Source organism: Tamandua tetradactyla, chromosome 4 (assembly GCF_023851605.1).
Source record: "Tamandua tetradactyla isolate mTamTet1 chromosome 4, mTamTet1.pri, whole genome shotgun sequence".
NCBI lineage: Eukaryota > Metazoa > Chordata > Mammalia > Pilosa > Myrmecophagidae > Tamandua > Tamandua tetradactyla.
The window spans coordinates 33,501,809-33,521,201 of record NC_135330.1 but is presented as its reverse complement, the minus strand read 5'-3'; the positions used below and the strand labels follow the sequence as shown (position 1 = coordinate 33,521,201).

At 36.9% G+C, this 19,393-nt stretch overlaps 1 protein-coding gene and 1 pseudogene across 2 annotated transcripts in view; one reads left to right on the top strand and one right to left on the bottom strand.

The window, feature by feature from the left end:
• Window positions 1–19,393, top strand: part of ABL2 (ABL proto-oncogene 2, non-receptor tyrosine kinase) — a 186,920-nt gene that overhangs the window by 59,184 nt on the left and 108,343 nt on the right. The gene's annotated exons all lie outside the window — the stretch shown is intronic.
• LOC143679028 (SET domain-containing protein 9-like) lies at window positions 3,854–7,262 on the bottom strand (annotated as a pseudogene).

Below are 19,393 nucleotides of genomic sequence, written 5' to 3'. Positions count from 1 at the left end.
CTGATTAGGATCAAACACTTCTCAAGAAAGCAGTTTCTTTCACAGCTCTTCCACGAAGAGCACACTTTAGTTATTAGCAGCTTCAATTTTCTCCCCACTTTGCCAAGGATCATTGTATACCCCAATTTATATACCAATAGGCTGTTTTAGGGTTCAACACTTGTTATTTTAATAACCTTATTACCTCAAAATTTTGGAAATTGTAAAAACTGGCTTGCTAAATAACAGTATCAAGATTTCAGGGTTAAAGTTACTTAAAATTTTTTAAAAACTAATTTAATAGTTATTTTCTCTATTCGATTTATTTATACTATTACGCAAATCAGAATGTTACTAAAGACATCCTTAGCCATTTCTTAATAAATCAAGCATCCAAAAGATTCTTACCAGCGATATAGCAATCTACTTCCGCTTATTTAGATCTCAAAAAAAAGATAGCAAAAAGATACTCTAAATCAAACATCCTAGAAAGCCATTCTTGTCCTTATTAGAATTAATAAGACTCTTGTAAGCTTTTAGCAGAAAAATTTATACCTATACTTTTCATGATTAACTTTCCCAAATAGATTTAAACATGTAAAATGTTAATTCAAATCAAAATAAGTAAAAAGACAATAAGCACAACCATAAGTCTGGCAATTAAGATTAAAAGGTTTAGATAAATAATGTATTAAAAATTCCAGGTTGCCTTTCAAACTTGGAGGAAGACAATCACAAGGCTGTTTCCTCTTCAATATAAAGAGAGCATCTTTATATGTAGTCATAAAGCACTCAAAGTTGATTAATCACAAGCAACAATTTAACAAAAAATGGTAACACTTGTCTTTGATAAGGCACAACTGAAATAGTGAAAAAACTATAACATAAAACAAACATAAGACAAGATATAGAAGAGCACTGAACCAAAATCAGAAGACCCACGTCTAGTCTTTCCTCTGCCGGAAGTAGGTGTGGGTATTTATGAGGATTTCCATTTCCCCAACTGTAAAACTAAGGGGCAGAAGAAGAGATCACTGCAGGGTATTTGCAACTTGAGAATCTTATGATTCCAAACTGAGATATATCACATTTTGCTTTATAATTTTAAATAGAAATAAAAATAAACTAGCCCTTAAATTAGAGTTAAAGTTAGCGTTAAATTTTCTTTAAAAGATGGAAGGTGTCAAAGACACAAACAGACATTTGCACACCAATGTTTATAGCAGCATTATTTACAATTGCAAAGAGATGGAAACAGCCAAAATGTCCATCAACAGACGAGTGGCTAAACAAACTGTGGTATATACATACTACGATGGAATATTATGCAGCTTTAAGACAGAATAAACTTATGAAGCATGTAATAACATGGATGGACCTAGAGAACATTATGCTGAGTGAGTCTAGCCAAAAACTAAAGGACAAATACTGTATGGTCCCACTGATTTGAACCGACATTCGAGAATAAACTTGGAATATGTCATTGGTAACAGAGACCAGCAGGAGTTAGAAACAGGGTAAGATAATGGGTAATTGGAGCTGAAGGGATACAGACTGTGCAACAGGACTAGATACAAAAACTCAAAAATGGACAGCACAATAATACCTAAGTGTAATGTAATTATGTTAAAACACTGAATGAAGCTGCATCTGAGCTATAGTTTTTTTTTTGTTTGTCTGTTTGTTTGTTTGTTTGTGTCTTTTGTTTTTTTTCCTTTTTCCTTTTCTTTTATTATTATTATTATTATTTTTATTTTTTTCTCTATATTAACATTCTATATCTTTTTCTGTTGTTTTGCTAGTTCTTTTCCTAAATCGATGCAAATGTACTAAGAGATGATGATCATGCATCTATGTGATGATGTTAAGAATTACTGATTGCATATGTAGAATGGAATGATTTCTAAATGTTGTGTTAATTTCTTTTTTTTCTTTAATTAATAAAAAAAGATGGAAGGTGTGATTAAAAAAACTGTGGCAAAAAATTAAAACTAAGAAAATGCCATTATGAAAATATGTTAGTAAGAACACACATGAAGATATGCTTTCTCTGCATGAAGTTCCTTCTGTAAACAATAAAAGAAAATTTTTAAAGCTTATCTTCTAAACCACTGACATGAAATTTTAATAGCTTCTTTATGTTATACTGGAGGAAGTCTGTGAACCAGATCAAATTCATAGAAATTAAGAGTTAGAGAAAACTATGAATGCTCTTATAGACTATAACTACATTATGTGTAATATAATGTTTTAAGAGTTCATTTTCAGGTTCTTTTTGATTGTGTGCATGGCTACATTGGCTGTTTTAAAGTGCTCCCTAAATTTGACTGAATCCAGCAATATGGTGGTACATATCCTGGAATATCTTTTTTTTTCTTTTTTTATACTTTTTTACTTTTTTTTTTTTAAATATTATTGAGAGATCTTCACACACATACAGTCCATCCATAGTATACAGTCAGTGGCTCACAATATCATTACATAGTTGTATATTCATCTCTATGATAATTTTTAGAATATTTGCATCGCTCCAGAAAAAGTAAGAACTCATACGTCCACTGCTTACCCTTCTCTCTCATTGGCCACGAGTATTCCAGTTTACCTAGTTTTTTTTTCTTCCCCCATCCCTTCCTATTATTTATTTATTTTTCCTTAATTTTTTACTCATCTCTCCATACCCTGGATACAAGAAGCAACAGACACAAGGTTTTCACAATCACATAGTCACACTGTAAAAGCTATATAGTTATAGAATCATCAAGAATCAAGGCTACTGGAGCATGTTCAACACTTTCAGATACTTTTCTCTAGCCACTCCAATACACCATAAACTGAAAAGGGATATTTATGTAATGATAAGAATAACCTCTGGATAACCTCTTAACTCTGTTTGAAAATCTCTCAGCCACTAAAACTTGATTTTGTCTCATTTCTCTCTTCCCCTTCTTGGTCAGGAAGGCTTTCTTAATCCCTTGATGCCAGGTCCCGGCTTATCCCTGGAGCCCTGTCCCATGTTGTCAAGAAGCTTTACATGCCTGGGAGTCATGTCCTGCATAGGGGAAGGTAGTGAGTTTACCTGCCAAGTTGGCTTAGAGAGGCAACATCTGAGCAACAAATGAGGTTCTCTGGGGGTGACTCAGGCATAACTATAAGTAAGTTTAGCTTCTCCTTTGCAGGAATAACTTAGAATAGGTATTTTTTACTTTATTTTGTAAGCATAAAGTTTTACAGAGTTTATACATGTAAACAGTATTTATTGCAAGGATTGCTAATAACTTGGCTGAAATTTTATAAACCACCACAGAGGTACACAAAATAAACAAAAGAAAAATTGAAATGAAAAGTTCAAGCAGTAGATTTTAATTTAATTAGCCACTGTATATTTAGGTAAAAACCAAATAAAATTGAAATTGCTTTACACATTTGAAAGTATAATGAAGCAAACAGCTTTTATCTTGGAATTGAAAATTTTTTTATGTTTTATTATTACTTATTAATTTTTAATTATGGTTTTATAATTCTCAGACTTGTAGGTACAAAGTTCTGGGAAGGTCCATTTTCTAGTTTTGGTCCTATCACTATCACTGTTCTGAGTTAACTGTTCTGAATGTGACATTCTTCATGTGACCTTCATGTCAGTTGCAACACTATTTTCAAGAAAACTAGGAGTGACTGCCTGTCTAAATGGGGGACTAGCCATGATTAAAAGCGAGTATGGAAAATTACTTAATACAATATCAAAAACAAAAATTCCTACTCCATTTAGGTCTTAAAAGTATTTGTTCTACAAGTGGAACTCAGAGAAATGATTAAGAAAAAATATTTAGAATTAACTCAATAGCTGAGCAGAAAACCTGATTTCAGATCCACAGAGTTAGCTGACAATTATGTAGTACTTTGAAAATAGCTCTTCCCCTTGCTGGGTATCCTTGAGTGCAACAAGAACGACACATCGAAATGCACTTTGTTTGTCAGAATTGTAGGCAATGTTTGGAAGATACAGCTTAAGTTCTATAGGGAAAATTGCAGGCACATCAAATTCCTGATAACACACATTAACAGATCTTTCATTTGAGCAGTTGTTGACATATTGTCCTATAGCCAGTGGATTAGGAATTTCTGATGTTAACCATGTAGTTTCTCTCATTTTTAAAGGGCCAAAGTGATCTCTCCTATTGCAATATCTGTGTACAACTTTTGATTTTCCTTTGCATTTCCATCAATGAATACCCCATCTACACATCTGAAAATAAATGAGTTTCCAGTGGACTGGGGAAAGATTGGCTCTTACTTCTGATATACTGTACCTCAGGTTGTGGCTTAGGTTCGGTGCAATCCAGGGTATAAAGTGGTACTTGTAGTGGTGTCATTGCTGCCAGAGGCCCCGCCAATAGGCGGCCTAGCATGGCTGCTCTGCGGTGCTGTCCTGGAATATCTGTTTTTATTACTATCTTTGTTGATGCATTTTCTTACAGTGATATCCTTGGTACACAGCCCCAAAATTTTGTTAATAAAAGCATTATTGTACTTGTTCTTTTATGGTTGTTTTATCCTGTTTGAATGAACTGGAAGTCGTAGCTAACAACTTCCTGGTGAAAAGGTGGTTTATAGTTTAAGGGAACATTTAAGAAGGGACTGTTTAACTTCTTGAGCTCTGAGAAATTCCTAGAGAATCTTAAAAAAACCCAGAATAGCATGAAGAGTGTCATATTTTTTGCCAGTTGTGTTCCACATCATGAAATGCAGAATTGAACTGCAAAGTTCATGTACATCAAGAATCATTATAGTTATTAATTTTATTTAATTTTGAAGAGTTAACACATTAGTATAGTTTATAATTTAAGAGGTATACATTTAATCTCTATACCTCTCCCTTCAGCCATCCAATTATCTTGCTTAGAGTCAGTGTTCCCAGTTTAAATGCACTTTAGCATTTATTATTTAAAGGTTTTTTTGGGGATGCATGAATAATTAAAGTTGACAACATGTTTTTTTAGAGTCAGACACTTTAAATTTTCAGTTATTCAGCAGTTATTGTTTTATTTTTTTGGCGAGGGGGGGAAGTTTGGGGTTGGTAGTGTACAGTCCAGGAACTGAACCTGGGTCTTCCACATGTAAGACAAGCATTCTACCACTGAACCACCCATCATCACCCTCAACAGTTATTTTTGAGCACTATCAGGCATTTCCTTGGCACTGGGAATAGAGCAGTGAGCAAAATCTCTGCCTTCATGGAGATTACATTGTAGTAGATGGAGACAGACACTAAGTATTTTTTTTATTTATTTATTTATTTTTTTATTTATTTTTTTTTTACTAAATAACTTATTTTAATGTCTGTCATTAATACAAGCATTTCAACAATAGTTAAACCCAAACTTTAAATATAAGTCAATACTTATTTTTAACATGTTAATTCTGAGAAGTTATATTTTAACTATAAGAGTATCAAATATAACACAGAACTTAAACATTTAATGCTTTCTATCACCATATTTAAATTAAACTAAGAAGCACTCTAAGGCTACCAAGTTTCCTCAAAAAATCTTTTTTTGTTTTTTAACAAGTAAAAGTATAGTACTGCTAGTCATTATAGCTGTTAAAAATTTTTCTTCAATAAAAATAAATTTTATAAAATAACAACTGCTAACTTGAATGTGATTTGAATACTTCTAGGCTACCATGAAATGCCTGATATTTCCTAACTCTTTGCAGGTAGTAGGTTCAGGGTCTTGAAGAAATCAGATCATGGAGTTTAAAGTTATAGCTAGACTTTTAAACCACAAAAGAAAGAAAACCTGACATTACTTAGTTTCTTTCTGGTTTGTTTTGGTTTTGTTTTGCTAATGAGGAACCAAATTGTCATCATTTTTCATTCAAACAGACCACCATCTGAGGCCTTGATTTGTTTCTTCCTAGACAGCTGGTTACTATGGACTGTCCAAGGACAATTCTCCTTTATAGCTGAGCATTTTCACATAAAGATAATTACTTTTAATTCAGCAAAAATTAATAATATATGAAAATGTAGGTTAAATTATAACATAACGACTTGCAAACTTGTGAGAGACATTCAACTAGAAGGTGAAAAAGTACTCACTAGAAAGGAAGCGGGGGAATTTTTAAATTGAGATGATACTTTTTGTTGAATCATTAAGATAACTACCACCATTGTATTCAGAGAAACTAAGATCAAAGAAAAGTTAAAAATATTTGAAATGCTGAAAAGATTAATTTTTCCTACAACTAAAACAAATGTGTTTTAAGGAGAGAGGAAAAAATAAGCCCCTAAATGAAAAAAACAAAACAAAACAAAACATGGGATTAGTAATTTATTAAACATTGCACCCCTGATTTTCTTTTGAAGAAAAAAAAAACACAGTACTTTTTTAAACAAGGGCAAAAAACAGACTTCATTTCAAGACATACTAAAATCTGTTCTCACTGAAAAATAATATCACTATAAAAAATTAAATAAAATTTCAGATATTTTCCATTTAATATGGGCAAAATACAATGTTTATGTCTGAAATATAAACTAATAATTGATTGTCATTCACAATATAAAGTGTCTTAGGAAAAGTTTATTCTTTTCAGTGCTCAAAATTAAACAGGAACTGTTGTCCATACCTAGGAATTATAATGGTAAAGTGAAGTATATGCTTAATTCTGCTGACTAAAGCTCAAACAGATTCAAATAGAAAACATGCATGAAAACAGCTAAAAAAAAAAAAAGTTTTAAATTTTTGCTATTTTGCAATGATGTTAGGTTTACTTTTTCTAACATTTAAAAGACTCTAGCCTTATTTTAGCAATACAAAACTATTAAAATAATCACAATAGAATCTTTCATGCTTAGAAAAATAATTTCACATGATACACTCACAGCACTCAAGAATTACAATCCAGAAAGGGGCAGTCTCCTTGAAACAGAAAGTTCTTTCTTCCTTTTTGTCACCTCCATTCCTTACATATAATCTTTATTTCACATCATTTATATAGAAATATTATCACACTCTGACAAGTAGATAAGAAAATATCTTTTTTTCCCTTCTGGAGCTCACCAAGTAAATTTATTCAGTCTTCTTAGTGTGTTTCTTTTTAACTTTATCTGAAGCATCAATGGTAGGTTTTGAAGTAGATGAACCAGTGCCATTGAAAGATGATTTAATTTCATTTTTCTTCCCACATGTCGAAAACTGTTGCTGCCTACCAAAAAGCATCCGACCCAATATATCCTCAAAAGAAGCAAAAGGCGAAACAGAAGTCTTCGTGAGCATCATGGTTATCTTGGTTCAAGAAGGCCAGTGGAGTTCAGGGTTTCTCTCTCAAGTGAGAAGGCACATGGTGAACACAGTCAGGGCTCCTCTCTCTCGGCTGGAAGGGCACATGGTGAATACGGCGTCTTCTGCTAGCTTACTCTCCTGTCTTCTGGTTTCATGAAGCTCCCTGGGAGGTGTTTTCCTTCTTCATCTCCAATGGACTCTCCGCTTCGTGGTGCTGCAGCATTCTCTCAGACACGAAGTATTTATGTACAGTATCATAGGGTGATGAGTCAAGGAAGGAAAATAAAGCTGAGTAAAGGGATGGAATAATAGGGGAAGTGCCTTTTTGAATAGGATGGCCAGAGAAAGCCTCTATTAGGGTAACATCTAAGTAGAGAATTGAATAATCTAAAGGAGTGAGATTATCTCCATGGAGTTGTCACTCAATCAAGAGTGGGTGTTAAACTGGACTAGGTGGATACGTATCTCCACCCTTTCCAGGTGGGTCTTGATTACTTTACTGGAATCCTATAAAAGAGGAAACATTTCGGAGAAAGCTAGAGATTCAGAGAGAGCAGAGAAGAACGACAGAGCCACAAGAAAGCTACAACAGAGAATGCCACAAAACCATAAAGTAGAGAGTCTGCCAGCCAGTAATTTTTGGAGATGAAGAAGGAAAACACCTCCCAGGTAGTTGGAAAGGAAGCTAGCAGATATCCCGTATTTGCCATGTGCCATCCGAGAGAAAAACCTTGACTGTGTTCACCATGTGCCTTTCCACTTGAGAGAGAAATCCTGAAATCAGCCTTTGTGCATCAAGGTATCTTTCCCTGGATGCCTTAGATTGGAAATTTCTATAGATTTGCTTTAATTGGGACATTTCCATGGCCTAAAAACTGTTAATTTCCAACTAATTGAATTCCGCTTTTTTTTTTATTTTTTTTTTTTATTTTTTATTAACGGAAAAAAAAAAAAGATATTAACACAACATTTAGAAATCATACCATTCTACATATGCACTCAGTAATTCTTAACATCATCACATAGATGCATGATCATTGTTTCTTAGTACATTTGCATCGGTTTAGAGGAACTAGCAACACAACAGAAAAAGATATAAAATGTTAATATAAAGAAAAGAAAAGTAATAGTAAAAAACAACAACAACAAACAAATCAACAAGCAAACAAAAACAAAAAAAACCCTATAGCTCAGATGCAGCTTCATTCAGTATTTTAACATGATTACTTTAGAATTAGGTATTATTGTGCTGTCCATTTTTGAGTTTTTGTTTCTAGTCCTGTTGCACAGTCTGTATCCCTTCAGCTTCAATTACCCATTGTCTTACCCTGTTTCTAACTCCTGCTGAACTCTGTTACCAATGACATATTTCAAGTTTATTCTCGAATGTCCGTTCACATCAGTGGGACCATACAGTATTTGTCCTTTAGTTTTTGGCTGGATTCACTCAGCATAATATTCTCTAGGTCCATCCATGTTATTACATGGTTCATAAGTTTATCTTGTCTTAAAGCTGCATAATATTCCATCGTATGTATATACCACAGTTTGTTTAGCCATTCTTCTGTTGATGGAGATTTTGGCTGTTTCCATCTCTTTGCAATTGTAAATAACGCTGCTATAAACATTGGTGTGCAAATGTCCGTTTGTGTCTTTGCCCTTAAGTCCTTTGAGTAGATACCTAGCAATGGTATTGCTGGGTCGTATGGCAATTCTATATTCAGCTTTTTGAGGAACCGCCAAACTGCCTTCCACAGTGGTTGCACCCTTTGACATTCCCACCAACAGTGGATAAGTGTGCCTCTTTCTCCGCATCCTCTCCAGCACTTGTCATTTTCTGTTTTGTTGATAATGGCCATTCTGGTGGGTGTGAGATGATATCTCATTGTGGTTTTGATTTGCATTTCTCTAATGGCCAGGGACATTGAGCATCTCTTCATGTGCCTCTTGGCCATCCGTATTTCTTCTTCTGGTAGGTGTCTGTTTAAGTCTTTTTCCCATTTTGTAATTGGGTTGGCTGTCTTTTTGTTGTTGAGTTGAATAATCTCTTTATAAATTCTGGATACTAGACCTTTATCTGATATGTCGTTTCCAAATATTGTCTCCCATTGTGTAGGCTGTCTTTCTACTTTCTTGATGAAGTTCTCTGATGCACAAAAGTGTTTAATTTTGAGGAGCTCCCATTTATTTATTTCCTTCTTCAGTGTTCTTGCTTTAGGTTTAAGGTCCATAAAACCACCTCCAGTTGTAAGATCCATAAGATATCTCCCAACATTTTCCTCTATCTGTTTTATGGTCTTAGACCTAATGTTTAGATCTTTGATCCATTTTGAGTTAACTTTTGTATAGGGTGTGAGAGATGGGTCTTTTTTCATTCTTTTGCATATGGATATCCAGTTCTCTAGGCACCATTTATTGAAGAGACTGCTCTGTCCCAGGTGAGTTGGCTTGACTGCCTTATCAAAGATCAAATGTCCATAGATGAGAGGGTCTATATCTGAGCACTCTATTCGATTCCATTGGTCGATATATCTATCTTTATACCAATACCATGCTGTTTTGACCACTGTGGCTTCATAGTATGCCTTAAAGTCAGGCAGCGCGAGACCTCCAGCTTCGTTTTTTTTCCTCAAGATGTTTTTAGCAATTCGGGGCACCCTGCCCTTCCAGATAAATTTGCTTATTGGTTTTTCTATTTCTGAAAAATAAGTTGTTGGGATTTTGATTGGTATTGCATTGAATCTGTAGATCAATTTAGGTAGGATTGACATCTTAACTATATTTAGTCTTCCAATCCATGAACACGGTATGCCCTTCCATCTATTTAGGTCTTCTGTGATTTCTTTTAACAGTTTTTTGTAGTTTTCTTTATATAGGTTTTTTGTCTCTTTGGTTAAATTTATTCCTAGGTATTTTATTCTTTTAGTTGCGATTGTAAATGGGATTCGTTTCTTGATTTCCGCCTCAGCTTGTTCATTACTAGTGTATAGAAAAGCTACAGATTTTTGAATGTTGATCTTGTAGCCTGCTACTTTGCTGTACTCATTTATTAGCTCTATTAATTTTGTTGTGGATTTTTCTGGGTTTTCTACATATAGTATCATATCGTCTGCAAACAGTGATAGTTTTACTTCTTCCTTTCCTATTTTGATGCCTTGTATTTCTTTTTCTTGCCTAATTGCTCTGGCTAGAACTTCCAACACAATGTTGAATAATAGTGGTGATAGTGGACATCCTTGTCTTGTTCCTGATCTTAGGGGGAAAGTTTTCAATTTTTCCCCATTGAGGATGATATTAGCTGTGGGTTTTTCATATATTCCCTCTATCATTTTAAGGAAGTTCCCTTGTATTCCTATCTTTTGAAGTGTTTTCAGCAGGAAAGGATGTTGAATCTTGTCAAATGCCTTCTCTGCATCAATTGAGATGATCATGTGATTTTTCTGCTTTGATTTGTTGATATGGTGTATTACATTAATTGATTTTCTTATGTTGAACCATCCTTGCATACCTGGGATGAATCCTACTTGGTCATGATGTATAATTCTTTTAATGTGTTGTTGGATACGATTTGCTAGAATTTTATTGAGGATTTTTGCATCTGTATTCATTAGAGAGATTGGTCTGTAGTTTTCTTTTTTTGTAATATCTTTGCCTGGTTTTGGTATGAGGGTGATGTTGGCTTCATAGAATGAATTAGGTAGTTTTCCCTCCACTTCGATTATGTTGAAGAGTTTGAGGAGAGTAGGTACTAATTCTTTCTGGAATGTTTGATAGAATTCACATGTGAAGCCGTCTGGTCCTGGACTTTTCTTTTTAGGGAGCTTTTGAATAACTAATTCAATCTCTTTACTTGTGATTGGTTTGTTGAGGTCGTCTATTTCTTCTTGAGTCAAAGTTGGTTGTTCATGTCTTTCCAGGAACCTGTCCATTTCTTCTAAATTGTTGTATTTATTAGCGTAAAGTTGTTCATAGTATCCTGTTATTACCTCCTTTATTTCTGTGAGGTCAGTAGTTATGTCTCCTCTTTCATTTCTAATCTTATTTATTTGCATCCTCTCTCTTCTTCTTTTTGTCAATCTTGCTAAGGGCCCATCAATCTTGTTGATTTTCTCATAGAACCAACTTCTGGTCTTATTGATTTTCTCTATTGTTTTCATGTTTTCAATTTCATTTATTTCTGCTCTAACCTTTGTTATTTCTTTCCTTTTGCTTGCTTTGGGATTAGTTTGCTGTTCTTTCTCCAGTTCTTCCAAGTGGACAGTTAATTCCTGCATTTTTGCCTTTTCTTCTTTTCTGATAAAGGCATTTAGGGCAATAAATTTCCCTCTTAGCACTGCCTTTGCTGCGTCCCATAAGTTTTGATATGTTGTATCTTCATTTTCATTTGCCTCTAGGTATTTACTAATTTCTCTTGCAATTTCTTCTTTAACCCACTTGTTGTTTAAGAGTGTGTTGTTGAGCCTCCATGTATTTATGAATTTTCTGGCCCTCCGCCTATTATTGATTTCCAACTTCATTCCTTTATGATCCGAGAAAGTGTTGTGTATGATTTCAATATTTTTAAATTTGTTAAGACTTGCTTTGTGACCCAGCATATGGTCTATCTTTGAGAATGATCCATGAGCACTTGAAAAAAAGGTGTATCCTGCTGTTGTGGGATGTAATGTCCTATAAATGTCTGTTAAGTCTAGCTCATTTATAGTTATATTCAGATTCTCTATTTCTTTATTGATCCTCTGTCTAGATGTTCTGTCCATTGATGAGAGTGGTGAATTGAAGTCTCCAACTATTATGGTATATGTGTCTATTTCCCTCTTCAGTGTTTGCAGTGTATTCCTCACGTATTTTGGGGCATTCTGGTTCGGTGCGTAAATATTTATGATTGTTATGTCTTCTTGCTTAATTGTTCCTTTTAATAGTATATAGTGTCCTTCTTTGTCTCTTTTAACTGTTTTACATTTGAAGTCTAATTTGTTGGATATTAGTATAGCCACTCCTGCTCTTTTCTGGTTGTTGTTTGCATGAAATATCTTTTCCCAACCTTTCACTTTCAACCTATATTTATCTTTGGGTCTAAGATGTGTTTCCTGTAGACAGCATATAGAAGGATCCTGTTTTTTAATCCATTCTGCCAGTCTATGTCTTTTAATTGGGGAATTCAGTCCATTGACATTTAGAGTTATTACTGTTTGGATAATATTTTCCTCTACCATTTTGCCTTTTGTATTATATATATCATATCTGACTTTCCTTCTTTCTACACTTTTCTCCATGTCTCTCTCTTCTGTCTTTTTGTATCTGACTCTAGTGCTTCCTTTAGTATTTCTTGCAGAGCTGGTCTCTTGGTCACAAATTCTCTTAGTGACTTTTTGTCTGAGAATGTTTTAATTTCTCCCTCATTTTTGAAGGACAATTTTGCTGGATATAGGAGTCTTGGCTGGCAGTTTTTCTCTTTTAGTAACTTAAATATATCATCCCACTGTCTTCTAGCTTCCATGGTTTCTGCTGAGAAATCTACACATAGTCTTATTGGGTTTCCCTTGTATGTGACGGATTGTTTTTCTCTCGCTGCCTTCAAGATCCTCTCTTTCTCTTTGACCTCTGACATTCTAACTAGTAAGTGTCTTGGGGAATGCCTATTTGTGTCTAATCTCTTTGGGGTGCGCTGCACTTCTTGGATCTGTAATTTTAGGTCTTTCATAAGAGTTGGGAAATTTTCAGTGATAATTTCTTCCATTAGTTTTTCTCCTCCTTTTCCCTTCTCTTCTCCTTCTGGGATACCCACTACACGTATATTTGTACGGTTCACATTGTCCTTGAGTTCCCTGATACCTTGTTCAAATTTTTCCATTCTTTTCCGGATAGTTTCTGTTTCTTTTTGGGATTCAGATGTTTCATCCTCCAAATCACTAATTCTATCTTCTGTTTCTTTAAATCTGTCATTGTAGGTATCCATTGTTTTTTCCATCTTTTCTACTTTATCTTTCACTTCCATAAGTTCTGTGATTTGTTTTTTCAGTTTTTCTATTTCTTCTTTATGTTCAGCCCATGTCTTCTTCATGTCCTCCCTCAATTTATCGATTTCGTTTTTGAAGAGGTTTTCCATTTCTGTTCGTATATTCAGCATTAGTTGTTTCAGCTCCTGTATCTCATTTGAACTATTGGTTTCTTCGTTTGACTGGGCCATATGTTCAATTTTCTGAGCGTGATCCGTTATCTTCTGCTGGCGTCTGGGCATTTAGTCAGATTTCCCCGGGTGTTCGACCCCACAGCTTGAAAGATTTTTCTGCGCAATCTCTGGGTTCTGTTCTTCCTATCCTGCCCAGTAGGTGGCGCTCGTGGCACACGCCTGTCTGTGGGTTCCACCAGCGAAAGTTGCTGTGGGTCCCTCAACTCTGGAAAACTCTCGCCGTAGGGGAGGTTCGGCAACCTAAGCGTCTTGGAAGAATGCCAGCCGGCCCGGGGTTCCAAACGTGGGGAGGGTCGCCGTCCGTCGCAGCACAGGAGAGCGTCCGGCCAAATTAGCCAGTCGGCGCGGGGCACCAAGCGTGGCGGGAGGGCGCCAGCTGTCGCAGCCCGGGAGAGTACACTGTTCCCAGCCGACGGGGGAGTCACGTGTTTGGAAGGGATCCCCCGGTCACTGTTCTCCGCAGTCTGGGGGTTTCCGACCCAACTATCTCAGTTGTTCCGGGGGGCCTCGTGTGGTGGGGGCACCAGCCGCCGCGGCCTAAGGGGACCGCCTGTCCAATTCTACCAGCTGGCCCAGGAAGGTGGAAGGGAGGGACTCCGGTCGCTTGTCGTCCCACCCAGGAAAGCCCGTGCCCCTTGGTGATCTCACCGGAGCTGGTTCTCCCAGATAGTCAGCCGTTCCAGGATGGGGTCCGCTGTCCCTTTGATCTCCGTCGTGGCTCCGGGAGCTGCTCTGTATTATCTCCACTCCCCCAGTAGCTGTTCTGGAGGAGGAAAGGTGAGGGCGGCAAGGCTGTCGAGGCTGGTGGCGGAGGAGCACGGTGAAGGCGGGGGAAGAGGGCACCGTGGTGGTTGGAGAGCAGCCGGAGCAGGAGGGGGAAGAGAGGGGAGAAGGAGGTCGGGCGGCTCGGCTGCTGCGGGGCGTGGGCGCCGCGCGGCGGGCCGGCGGAGAAAGAGAGGGGAGAAGGAGGTCGGGCGGCTCGGCTGCTGCGGGGCTTGGGCGCCGCGCGGCGGGCCGGCGGAGAAAGAGAGGGGAGAAGGAGGTCGGGCGGCTCGGCTGCTGTGGGGCGTGGGCGCCGCGCGGCGGGCCGGCGGAGAAAGAGAGGGGAGAAGGAGGTCGGGCGGCTCGGCTGCTGCGGGGCGTGGGCGCCGCGCGGCGGGCCGGCGGAGAAAGAGAGGGGAGAAGGAGGTCGGGCGGCTCGGCTGCTGCGGGGCGTGGGCGCCGCGCGGCGGGCCGGCGGAGAAAGAGAGGGGAGACGGAGGTCGGGCGGCTCGGCTGCTGCGGGGCGTGGGCGCCGCGCGGCGGGCCGGCGGAGAAAGAGAGGGGAGAAGGAGGTCGGGCGGCTCGGCTGCTGCGGGGCGTGGGCGCCGCGCGGCGGGCCGGCGGAGAAAGAGCTGAATTCCGCTTTTTAAAAACCATTCCATTTCTGGTATATTGCATTCTGGTGGCTAGCAAACTAGGACAGGGGGCCAGAAGTTTAAAGTAGTCAAAGAATATATAACACTGTGCTAAATACAATGTGCCTTATTATATTTAGTTAGGTATTATTTCCTCCCCTAGATTTGACTTCTACCCTTGAAGAATGGGGATATAAGAAATAAAAGTGATTTCATGATGAACAGTTGTATTTTTAAATGGTAACTTTAGAAGTCATAGTCAACATTGTAAAGATTTAAATTTGTTCATGTAGATCCTTTAGTATCACTTATATTTTGAAGAACTATGTTAAGATTCCCAAAAGAAGCTCCAGTATCTTTTATAGTCATAGTAGGCTAGTTTTTTTTTCTTAGGCCTTCCAAAAAAAGGCTGTGTTGCAAAGTTTTGACAAATTAAATATGTGAGCTTTTTTTTTTTCCCCTTTCCAATTTGACTAGATGACATTTAGAATTTGAAACCGCTTTGGTTTTTCCAAAGTATATCAAGATGCTAAAATGTATTTTAAAAGGCAAAATCCTTAGGGGGACTTTATGCAAGCAGATTGCTAGTGATAAAAATACAAATATGTTAACATCTAAAATTTGTGCTTTTAGGGTAACTGAATGCTATGTTGAATTTGCTAGCAAACATACTAAATATCTAATATGGTGGGAAAAGGTACAATTTGGGAAATAAATCTGAAAAATTGAGACTCTCAGAACTCTTAATATCTAACTGGATAAATCAAGGCTGTTTGAATAAAGAATGAAATAACGGGTATGAGAGACATGAAGCCCAAACAAGTTAAAGATATAGAACATAGAAAAGCCAAGTGGTTATTGTAAAGCACACTAAGATTAAAAATAGCATTAGAAGGGGAAGCAGAAATAGAAAATGAAAGCAAAAGAAAAGCGGAGCATATTGAGAATTAAAGAGAACTTTTAAATAAGGAATTGCTGGATTCAGTCAAACAGAGTCTAGAGGCTTCTTGGGAAAGTCTTTCACCCTGCTGGGTCTCACCCTCAGGGAAAACTGATGCAGGTTACTCTTTGCTCCTGAGAGGAGGCCAGTCTGGTCTGGGAAAATCTGACTAGGGTCAATATTACCTAAGTAGATCCTCCTAAAGGGGGAAAAAGAAAGGTACCATACCTGCAGGGCAAGAAACAAGAAAACAGGAACTGAAAAGTTCTGATCTGTTTAACAAAACCTAAGCTAGAGGTCTAGAGTAAGCTGAACGGAATGTCAAAGAGCAGATAGACAACAAAGTCAGCCAGCAAGAAAATCCTAGGTAAAAAAAAAGTGAAAACAATTTCCAGAATAAACTAATTAAGGAAATTAAATTCCTAGGTGCTAGCAAAAAAATAACAACTCATACTAGCAAAACTGAAGATATGGCCCAGGAACAAACCAATAATTCAAATGAGATACAGAAGTTGAAACAATTAATTCAGAATGTTCGAACAGGTATGGAAAACCTCATAAAAAATCAAATCAATGAATAGAGGGAGGATATAAAGAAGGCAAGGAACAAGCAAAAAGAAGAAATCAAAAGTCTGAAAAAACAAATCACAGAAATTATGGGAGTGAAAGTCACAGTAGAAGAGATGAAAAAACAATGGAAACCTACAATGTTAGATTTCAAGAAGCAGAAGATAGGATTAGAAACTGGGGGATGAGACATCTGAAATCCAAGAAGCGAAAGAAAATATAGGGAAAAGAAGGAAAAATATGAGCAGGGACTCAGGAAATTGAATGACAACATGAAGTGCATGAATGTACATGTTGTGGGTGTCCCAGAAGGAAAAAGGAGGAGAAAAACTAATGGAGAAAATTATCACTGAAAATTTCCCAACTCTTATGAAAGACTCAAAATTAGAGATCCAAGAAGTGCAGCATACCCCAAATAGAATAGATCTAAATAGATGTACTCCAAAAGACTAATCAGAACGCCAGATGTCAAAGAGAGAGAATCTTGACCCATGTATATGTTGTCTACAGGAGACGCATCTTAGACCCAAGGATGAACATAGGTTGAAAGTGAAAGGTTGGGAAAAGATATTTCATGCAAACAACAATCAGAAAACAGCAGGAGTAGCTATACTAAGATCCAAGAAATTAGACTTCAAATGTAAAACAAGAGAGACAAGGAAGGACACTATGTATAAATAAAAGGAACAATTCAACAAGAAGATATAACAATCATAAATATTTATTCACGAAACCAGAGTGCTACAAAATACATGAGACAAACACTGAAAACACTGAAAAGAGAAATAGACACATCAACCATAATAGTTGGAGACTTCAATTCCCCACTCATCTGTGGACAGAACATCAAGACAGAGGATCAATAAATACAGAGAATTTGAATAGTACAATAAATGAGTTAAACTTAACATAGACATTTATAGAACATTACACCCCACAACAGCAGCATACACCTTTTTCTGAAGTGCTCATGGATCAGTCTCAAGGATAGACCATATGCTGGGTCACAGAGCAAGTCTCAATAAATTTAAAAAGATTGAAATCACAGAAAATACTTTCTCAGATCATAAAGGAATGAAGTTGGAGATCAATAATAGGGAGAGGGTGAGAAAATTTGCAAATATATGGCGGCTCAGCACCACACTCTTAAAACCCAGTGGGTCAAGGAAGAAGTTACAAGAGAAATCAGTAACTATCTCGAGGCAAATGAAAATTAAAACACAGCATATCAAAACTTATGGGATGTAGCAAAGGCAGTGCTAAGAGGGAAGTTTATTGCCCTAAATGCCTATATCAAAGAAGAAGGAGCAAAAATCGAGAAATTAACTGTTTACTTGGAAGAACTAGAGAAAGAACAGCAAACTAACCCCAAAAAAGGAAAGAAGTAAGGAAGGTTAGAGCAGGAATAAATGAAATTGAGAACATGGAAACAATCGAGAAAATCAACAAAACCACGGGTTGGTTCTATGAGAAAATCAATAAGATTGACGGACCCTTAGGTTGACAAAGAGAGAGGATGCAAATAAATAAAAAATCAGAAATGGAAGAGGAGACATAACCACTGGCCTCGCAGAAGTAAAGGAGGCAATGAGATGATACTATGAACAACTCTATGCTAATAAACTAGACAATGTAGATGAAATGGACAACTTCCTAGAAAGGCAACTAACACTAACTTGAGAAGTAATAGACGACCTCAACAAACCAGTCACAAGTAAAGAAATTCAATTAGTCATTAAGAAGCTACCAAAAAAAGAAAGGTCCCGGACCAGATGGCTTCACATGTGAATTCTACCAAGCATTCAAGAAAGAATTAGTACCAATCCTGCTCAAACTCTTCAAAAAAATTGAAGAGGAGGGAAGCCTACCTAATTCATCCTATGAAGCCAACATCACCCTCATACCATGCCAGACAAAGACACTACAAGAAAAGAAAATTACAGACCAATCTCTCTAATGAATGTAGATGCAAAAATCCTGAGCAAAATTCTTGAAAATCAAATCCAGCAGCACATTAAAAAAATTATACACCATGACCAAGTAGGATTCATCCCAGATATGCAAGGATGGTTCAACGTAAGAAAATGAATTAATGTAATACACCATATCAACAAAACAAAGCAGAAAAACCATGTGATCATCTCAATTGATGCAGAAGATACATTTGACAAAATTCAACGATCTTTCCTGTTGAAAACACTTCAAAGCACAGGAACAGAAGGGAACTTCCCCACATCATAAAGGAAATATATAAACCCACAGCTAACATCATCCTTAATGGGGAAAAACTGAAAACTTTCCCCCTAAGATCAGGAACAAGACAAGGATGTCCACTATCACCACTGTGATTCAACGTTGTGTTGGAAGTTCTAGCCAGAGCAGTTAGACAAGAAAAAGAAATAGAAGGCATCAGAATTGGCAAGGAAGAAGTAAAACTCTCAGTGTCAGGTGATATGATACTGTGTGTCTAAACTGAAAAACCCACAGCAAAACTACTAGAGCTAATAAACTAGTACATCAAAGTGGCAGGTTACAAGATCAACATTAAAAAATCTGAGTAATGAACGATATGAGGGAGAAATCAAGAAAAAAAGTCCATTTACAATTGCATCCAAAAGAATAAAATATTTAGGAATAAATTTAACTAAGGATACAAAAGACCTATACAAAAAAAACCGACAAGAAATTGCTAAAAGAAATCACAGAAGACCTAAATAGATGGAAGGGTATACTGTGTTCATGGATTGGAAGGCTAAATATAGTTAAGATGTCAGTTCTACCTAAATTGATTTATAGATTCAGTGCAATACCAATTAAAATCCCAAAAACTTACTTTTCAGAAATAGAAAAATTAATAACCAAATTTATCTGGAAGGGCAGGGTGCCCTGAATAGCGAAAAACATCCGGAGAAAGAAAAATGAAGTTGGAGGTCTCACGCTACCTGACTTTAAGGTGTATTATGTAGCTACAGTGGTCAAAACAGCATGGTACTGGCATAAAGATAGATATACTGACCAATGGAATCAGAGTGTT